This window comes from Gavialis gangeticus, unplaced genomic scaffold (genome assembly GCF_001723915.1).
Source record: "Gavialis gangeticus isolate Ggan-Ray unplaced genomic scaffold, GavGan_comp1, whole genome shotgun sequence".
Taxonomy (NCBI): domain Eukaryota; kingdom Metazoa; phylum Chordata; order Crocodylia; family Gavialidae; genus Gavialis; species Gavialis gangeticus.
In genome coordinates, this window is record NW_017729025.1 from 59006267 (window position 1) to 59014923 (window position 8657).

At 42.5% G+C, this 8657-nt stretch overlaps 1 protein-coding gene across 5 annotated transcripts in view; it reads right to left on the reverse strand.

Annotated features, from left to right (window-relative positions):
* MIPOL1 (mirror-image polydactyly 1) overlaps window positions 1-8657 on the reverse strand; it is a 448613-nt gene that overhangs the window by 336957 nt on the left and 102999 nt on the right. For 2 of the 5 annotated variants that reach the window (XM_019518866.1, XM_019518863.1), the window contains exon 1: window positions 2662-2765. The exons of 1 other annotated variant lie outside the window; for it this stretch is intronic. The gene's annotated coding sequence lies outside the window, so the exon portion shown is untranslated. Of the gene's footprint in view, window positions 1-2661; window positions 2769-4989; window positions 5002-8657 lie in introns of those variants that run through there. 2 more of the 5 variants (XM_019518864.1, XM_019518867.1) reach the window with 2 other exon arrangements.

Sequence of the window (8657 nt, forward strand, 5' to 3'; positions counted from 1 at the left end):
AAGATACACACCTTGTTTTTGGAAAACCAGAATGAGGGGAAAAAAAGATTTTTCCAGAGCTATGGCTGCATAGAGCAGGAACAGAGCCTAATCTTCAACTTGTTCATTCTCTTGCCTGCTCAGGCAAAAGCTACACTTCTAATCCTTTCACAGCTGAACTGTTAGTAGCTGTTGTCTGCTCAGCCAAAAGCTGAAACTGTAGAGTTAGATAGAAAGGTTCAATAGGAGGAAATCGTGGTGAGAGTTACCAAATCTAAAAATGAAGTAGAAGTACTTAGCTAGCAGATTTACATTTTCCTTAGAAGTAACCTCTAAAAATATTGAATTTTCCTAAGAGCAAATTTATTGTAAACATAAAATAAAGAACTGTAAATAGTTCATCACTAATTTCTAAACTGCATGAACATTACCACTTAATTCAGATGGGCCTGCTCTTTGCACTGTATTCTTTCTGGACACAGAATCAAAAAAACTGGGAACCCATATATTTCTGCCACATGGTTTTCCAGGTGTTACAAAAAAAAGTGTGCATCTATTTTTCTTTTATGTAATGTTAAATGCAGATAGGTAGAGACAGAACTATTGATCCTCTTAACTTGTGTGGTGCACAGTTCTGAAGTCCAAACACATTACAGGTAAGTTGTAAATCATCATAAATCTCAAAAGGCTCTGCACTGACTATCTGAGAAGAAAAACATCCATAAAAGTGAAGTGCAAATTCTGCCCAAAATCTCTTATGCACTACTATAGATTCACTAAAGCCAACGGGGTTGTACAAGTATAACAGAGGATATATTTTTGCTGACAGATGTTTAAAACTTCAATAGCATTTCCTTCCTCAATTTAAAATGCTTTAAGTACTGTAAACAAATCATCATCCAAACAGCATTTTCCCTATGCCCCACAGAAAAACTCAACCTTTCAAAACTAGGTAAAAAAGTTACGAAATCAATAATGCACTTAGGGATATATATGTTATACCCCATTAACAACACTTCAGACTATTTTCAGCACCTACACATTGGCTTTGTAACTTGCAGAATACCTAAGGTGTATGATACAGCACATGCCCTATCACGTGGTGTTGCGTATTTAGCTTAGGATAGGCAGGCTAGTGTTTCTTTCAATGTAACGCAGAAGATGTTTCTCTCAGACTGTGTGAGATACTACAGAAATTAAAAGGGAAAAAGTACTTAGAGGAGCCAGCTAAACAGCCAGGGCGGTTGGGCAGGGTGGGGGAAGGGGAGGAAGCCTGGCACCATTGCAGAAGAATCACATATTGTAAATCAAGTCAGAGCCTAATGAATACAGCAGACAAGTGTGGTATCTGCATGGAATTCAGCATGATGAAAACAGTTCAGAATGTAAATGGATGCTGAAAATTAAAGGACCCAGCCTGCAAGTGCTTGCTTCCCTCAGAGTTGTCCCCTTTGCAATGACAACAGTGGGGGGCTTTGGGTTTACATAAATGTAGATAGATCTTAGGGGTATACTGGCTAATTGTAGGATGATCACCAGGGCCCTGGTTTTCTCTATTTAAAAATCTAAAATTCTCCGATTGAAATCCCTTCTCCCCAGAATCTACGTTTTCCATAATTAAAATGAAACACCGCTAGATATACAGGTATCAGTTGAACATAATGTTTTATCGATATATTTACAATTTTAAAGCAATTTAGAAGTCTACCAGTGCTTCAATCATCATATAAAATAAATTTCAGATACCTATATAATTTGACACTTGATTTTAATTTTTTTATCTAAGAAAATCAAAGCTCCCCCTTCCCCTACAGCCATGTGCGTCCAGCTGCAGCTGCCCTCCCTGTTGCTTTGTGGCACTGAGCGGCCCTGATATGCCAGAGCCCTGCTCATGCCATTGCCCCTTACACCTAATCCACACACGCCCAGCTGGTGCCCCTCACTCTGGACCTGCAGCCCCCTGGCCCTGCCAGTGCCCCTCACTTCCAACCCAAAGACTCCTACCCCCCAAGCCTGTTGGTGTCCCTCACTCCTGACCCACTGCCCCTGAGGTCACTTGCATGTCACTGCATTTCCTCCTGGGAGTGCCGCAAGTATTGAGCTCAGAAGTTGGCTTGGCTCAAGATCTGTCTGGAGCCCCTTTCACACAGCTGCAGAGCCCAGAGGCCGAGTACTCAACACTTCTGCAAATCCAACCCCAAGTATTTCAAAATGAGGCCTAGAAAGTTAAGAGTATCAAATTAATAGCCACCAGAAAGTTTTGGTTTAAACAAACTTGCCCAACACTACATGGGAACTCTGAGAGACTCCAGACCCCAGTGTTAAATTCAACTCTATCTATTGAGCATCACAACTCTTTTCATGATCAGCTGCTTCACGTGTTGTACACCTTACTTGGTCATATATGTGATCACGCAACTAATACTTGTGTCAACAGGGAGAGGGTCTGCTCAACTGCTGTTTTCCTGGGTTGCAATATATTTAGATCAAAGAATTTAGATCAAGCCTCATCAGATGTTTAGTTGCTAAACTCTGGCAACTCTTTAGTTGTCACATGAAGTGACAACTTTCAAAGACTTATAAACTGCCAAATCTTCACACAGGGGTCAGAGGATACGTAGCCAACACTCGAGCAATCCACTCCCTCTATCAAATTTCAAGAAACTGTTGTAAAAAAAATACCAATGCTTAAAGTTTCCAAATGGCTGTAAGAATATACAAAACAATCTTCTTCCTCTTGATCTTTTTCTTGGAAAAAACCTCAACCTCCTCATCTGAAAATTAAAAATGAAACAGAACCAAAACTGAACCAGAGGCAAATATCAGACAGAAAATTTCAGCCCCAAATGTTAAAATTTTGCAGAAAATCACAAGCAACTGAAACGGAAGTACAGGGCAATGTTAATCATAACTGGCCCTACCAGCACCCTTACAGTAAAACCCTTACTATTTATTCTGTGTTTCCTTTTTAACATCAATGAAATATTACTTAAAACTGATTTGAAATACATATTTGAATAAATGGAACATTCTAGTTAGATAATATTTCTTTCATTTACGAAGTTATACAACCTAGGTCACGAAGAACAGCCTTGCTTTGCTAAAATATTCCATGACTGTGACTTGAATAAATATCAACTGCAAATGCTTACAGTACATGTCACACATGATAAGTACATTACCTGGGCTAGAAATGAGAATAGGGGGGAAAAAAAGAATTAAAAATCACAATTCACACAGTAAAATACCTTTCAGAAATTCCTTTGAAGACATTTACTTGGGTGGAGTTCAGATAAGTTTAAGGTTACACAGTTAATAGAAAAGCTTCTTATTTGCGATTCAGAGCATTTTTGCTACCAAGTTGATATGGCAAACAGTCAAACTGAAGTAGTAATTTTTTCTTGTTGCAACATGGAACTATCTCACCTGTTTCAGCAAGCTTTTCTACTTTTTTGCCTAGAAACAGGAAGATAGACAATCTTTTTTTCCTGTAAATACAGTGGCACCTCAATGAGCTGTATATTGATGAACTGCAGAAACTTAACTCCTTTTATTCTCAGGTTCATTAAGTTATACCGACATGTTTTCACTAGCAACTCTCTAGATATTATGGGAGAAAAAAGAAATTTACTTAACTAACAGAGGTTTAAAGAAACTAGATTAATATTGGGCAGCATCCACATGTATTCATGGACAGAGCAAGGCTACACCAGAGGACAGCGCTATACACTATATCCATCTGCTTTCTACCTCTAGGGGTGGAAGAAGTACTGTATTTACTCAAACATAACATGAAGTTTTCCCCCAGTCAACACGAGGAAAAAAAACATCATTTAACATTTGCATACAAGGAAACCTCACAAAATACACTGCCTATCACTAAACTGCTGCCAAAAGCAGCATGTAATTAATAATTATGAAGTTTGTTAAATTAAGCCAACACTGGGCAAGACTATAAAACACATGGCCTACGTGGGGCAAGCATAGTAATGGGAATAGAGATGTGAAGGCCTGGAAAAAAAACCCAAAAAATTAGGAAAAACCTCATTTGCCCCCCTTTTTTCTGACGACTTTTTTTTTTGTTTTTTTCTGAAAACTGAAAAAATTGAAAATTTTTGGAGAAATTAAAAAAAAACCCCTCTTTTGAATGATGAATAAAATGCTTAAGACAAGGGGTTCATATATTGCTACTCTTTACCCCCCAAAAATGTTTTCTAATAACTAGGTAATAGACTTTTATGTAAGACTATCTACAGTATCAGATCATTACAATTCCTGTACAGCAAGGACAAGCGGTACAGCACAACTCTCAAATGCAAGAGCAAGATCCATTTCCGTCCCCAGGGAGCACTGTCATTTCACAAGAGAAGGAAGAAGGATTCAGTGCCTTCTTTGCTTGTGGACTTCCTCTATTGTTGACTTTTGATCTAGAGGTTGGTGGATCTGTTCCTGTCGTCCTGACTAGGCCTCAAAGGACTGGGAATGGACACTAGCAGTGTAGAAATTTATTAACAAGATCATAAATAATAGTGTAGCTTCTACAGCAGACTCAGCCTCCAAGGACAGGCTGATAAGACTCTGCAATGACCGAATCCTATTCACTTTGAAGTCTGAAGTAAGTTTCCTCCCTATTAGTTACCATTTCAAAACAAACATGTAGCCAAAAACCAGTTTTGAAATAATTAAGAATTTTCCCACACTGACCTGATATTCACAGTGGAAAATTCCCACCTGTGCACGCATCTTGTCTGTAAACTATAAATCGCCTCTAACAGTTTTATTCGGGGCCTCTGAGTTTGCTCAGGGTGCCCAGCATGCTGAATAAATTTTGAGATTGACAGTGACTCTGTGTCTTTGGGAATAGCTCTGCAAGGGGTCACGAACTCCTCAACAGCAGCAGCATCCATTCATTCCTGTAGAAATTAGAAACAAGCAATATATTGCTGTGCTTGCTCAAAAGCCTCAGGAGGAGAGACAGAGCAAGTCTAAAGTTTTGGAGATGGAAGGAACCTGCTTCCTCCTGGCCCTGTGACCTTGAGATCCACAGAAGCAGCACAAAGAGCTGAAAGGAAGTATACTTCTTTCTTGAAAGGTAAGAATTTAAATGTATCTGAATGCAGTATATTAAACCATATTTTAGTTGCATTAGTAATTTTCATAACCTACGTAATTCATAATTGAATTCCTATTTGTGAAGATGCAAGAGTGGCAGAAGTGGCAAAACACGGAGAACGCTGCTTCCAACCAGCTGTCTTTTTAAGACAGGAGTGCCAAGAGAGCAGCGGTGCAGTGGGCTGAGAGAGTATTGGGAGATGAAAGGAAAAGGAAACAAGCCTGCTGGGGTGAAGGAGACACTGGAGGATCCTCTCTCTGAGCTGTAGGTAGATTGGTCAAGCTTATTTGAGTCCAGATTGAACGGAGAAGAAATTTAGTCTCCCAGGAAGGACTCCGAGCAGCATGGGAACATTGGCTGCAGTGGCAGCGAGCTAAAAGGGGACAATTACTTTGCAGGGTAAAAGCAATACATTGCTTGTTTCTAACCTCTACAGGAATGAATGGATCCTGCAGCTAGTGTCCATTCCCAGGACACATAAAAAAAAAAGTATTTAGGGTTTCTCTTGCCTGCCACATCTTGAATATTCAAATGGGTTGAATATTTTTCGATGTTATTAGTCAGGAGGTGTTACTTCCTTTTTTTTTTCTTTTTACCACAATCATACAATGGCAACTTACATATGGACTTACTGGATCACCAGTTCAATCAAACCTCCTCTTGATGACACCTGAACTTAAAATCAGAGATAGAATCACAGTTTGATTTGTGTTAATCACTTTTATTTTTTTTTACATTTTTTTTTAATGATACACAGTCAGACAGAATATGGCAATTGTATGCCTTTCAGGTATCTCTTAAATTTGAACTTAGTAACTCTTCAGTTGTCTTACTTCACTCTTATATCAGATATAAATTAACTGAAACTTAACAGCTGATATCAGCTGTTTCTTCTTTCCTTTTTTTTGCTTTGCTCAGTGCACTCTGCCTTTAAGAGAGATCTTATCTCCCCAGATCTCCCTGACTAATAACATCAAAAAATATTCCAGATGCGGCAGGCGAGAGAGTTGGAATATACTGCAAAGTCTCAAATAGTGGCAATTACAGGAAAGGGTCTTGTCACAGGGAGAAACAGAGATGCAGACCCCGAAGAGCCAGGGGGGAACCCTGGGAGCAGGAACTGGCTGAGGAAGATAAAAGGAGAAAGAAAGAAACAGAAAAATTCTTACCTGTAGCGGGAGCCACAGCAAAACCGGAAATGGCAGCGGGACCTCGGCGGCTCGTTAGCCATGCCTTTATACAGCTTTGGCCAGCTGATAAGGCAAATGGCAGGAACCAGCCGGGGGAATAAAAGGAGCTGCTGGCGTGAGAGCAGGGGAGAGACCTGCAGGAGCACCAGTCGGGAAGTCTTACCTGGAGCCCCCACAAGGGGGAGAAGTGTGGGAAACTGCCTCCCGCAGCATGGGAGGATGCAGTAAAGCCTACCATGGGGAAGATGCCGCCGGCAGCAACACAGGGCGTGAAGGAGCAGAGGCATCTCATCCAGACCAGGAACCAGGACCAGGGGGCCGGGAAGAGCCAGAGGAGCTTGAAGTCCGGCGTTACCGCCAAAGCGTCGGAAGAGCCAGCAGAAGCCAAAATGCCAGATCAGGTGGAACCATAGAATGCTCGGGAGGGCTCAAGGAGGTGCCCCAGGTGGGAGCCAAAGGGCACGAGCAGCGGGAAGGGTGGCGGAAGACGGGCCCCAACAGTATAGAGCCGCCCCGCCAGGAGACGTGGGGAGGACGTGCCGAGAGCGACCACCGAGGGTCCAGCGAACCCACAAACTGGGCAGAGTGGAGAGGAGGACGCTGTAGCCAGCAGGCTAACTCAGACCAAGTTTAGGGCTTGCTAGGGGCCTTAGGGGCCTGGGCCTGTTGTTGTAGGGCAGGCTGTGGGAGCATTCAGAAAAGGGGGCAGAGGTCCTCCCTTAGTACGTTTGCATTTCTCTGTTGTTGGTATTTTTTTTTCCTTTTTCATTTCCCACTTTGGAAGGGGTTGCTGGGTGAGAAGCCCGAGTGTTGTTTAAACCCAAAGAGGGTTTACAGTTACAGGAAAGGCTAGATGGCCGTGAGGCGTGGTGGGTGGAGTTTGGGTTTGTCCTGGCTGTCCTACAGCCCGCTTCTGAAAAGGGGTGCAGAGCCTCAACTGTCGGGGACTTGGCCAAAGGACATCAGGACTCATCAAGGTGGGGTGTAAGGGCGAGGTAAAGGGGAGGTGGAGCCTCGCAGAAGATCGTCATCCAGCAGTCCCATATGCAAGAGACCCCAATAGTCAGACCCCCACCACTGGGATAAGATACAAAGTTGTGGCAGGCGAGATTGGGAGAGAGACTATCCGGGGAAGAGACACTTACTCGGCAGGACCACAGGGACGGACCGGTGGACAACCCCGAGCATCCGGGGCCACGTGGCACGTGACCGGATGCTCGAGACCAGACGGGTACAGGTCTAATAAGCAAAAATAAGCAGAAACATTACACTATTAATCTGATGTTTTGTGACAAATTGCCCAACTTTAGCAGTCAGGTGAGGCCTGCAGGGCAGGGAAGTTGTTCACAGCTAACTTTGAGGAGGCCTCTCCTCCATCCATTACTAAATTTGTACATGCTATAGCTTGGTGTTTATATATGCAAGCTAGCCACTAAATTACATTTTTCTTTTTTCTTCCTCAGCAAAGTGGAACAACCAATTTCTAACAAATGGAAACATTTCCACACTGTGAGTTATTCTGAGAAAAAAGTGATTGCAAATACTGTCAAATGAAATATGCATTTCCAAATGCAACTAGGATGACCAAACACATCTTTGTATGTAAGAAGTGTCCTGCAGACATTAAAAAAATCCTTCACGATCTACCTCCTCCTCACTTGCATCCATGATGATGAAAGTGCAAGTAGCTCTTTCCAATGTTCTTGACCTAGAAGGCCTGCTGCTGCTGCTGCTGCTGCTTCTTAACATCAGCATCACAAAGGGTTGCCCAATCAAGATCCTGAAGTAACCAAATATTGCAACCAACTGTATACAAAAGACTCTCAATAGCTTCATTTGCAGACTAGTTGACACCTGAAGATCAGGAAAATTGACCAAGCTCTTGCAAGAGCAATATATTCTTCTGGGATGCCATTGTTAATAACTGAAAATACATACCGGCAGGAAGCTTTCAAATTACTAAGACCATCATATCATTTGCCCAGCAGGCAATCTTTCAGCAAGCTTCTTTTAGAGTCAGAATATAGTTTCATAGTTTCTAGGGTTGGAAGGGACCTGAGCAGATCATCTAGTCCGACCCCCTACCATGGCAGGAAAGAGTACTGGGGTCAAATGACCCCAGCAAGGTGTTCATCTAACCTCCTCTTAAAAACTCCCAGGGTAGGAGCCTGCACCACCTCTCTTGGAAGTTGGTTCCAGACCCTAGCTGTCCTGACCGTGAAATAGCACCTCCTGATGTCCAACCTAAACCTACCCTCTGCCAGCTTGTGACCGTTATTCCTGGTCACTCCTGGTGGTGCTTGGGGGAACAGTGACTCCCCCAATGCCTGCTGATCCCCCCTGACTAGTTTATAACAGGCCACAAGATCCCCCCT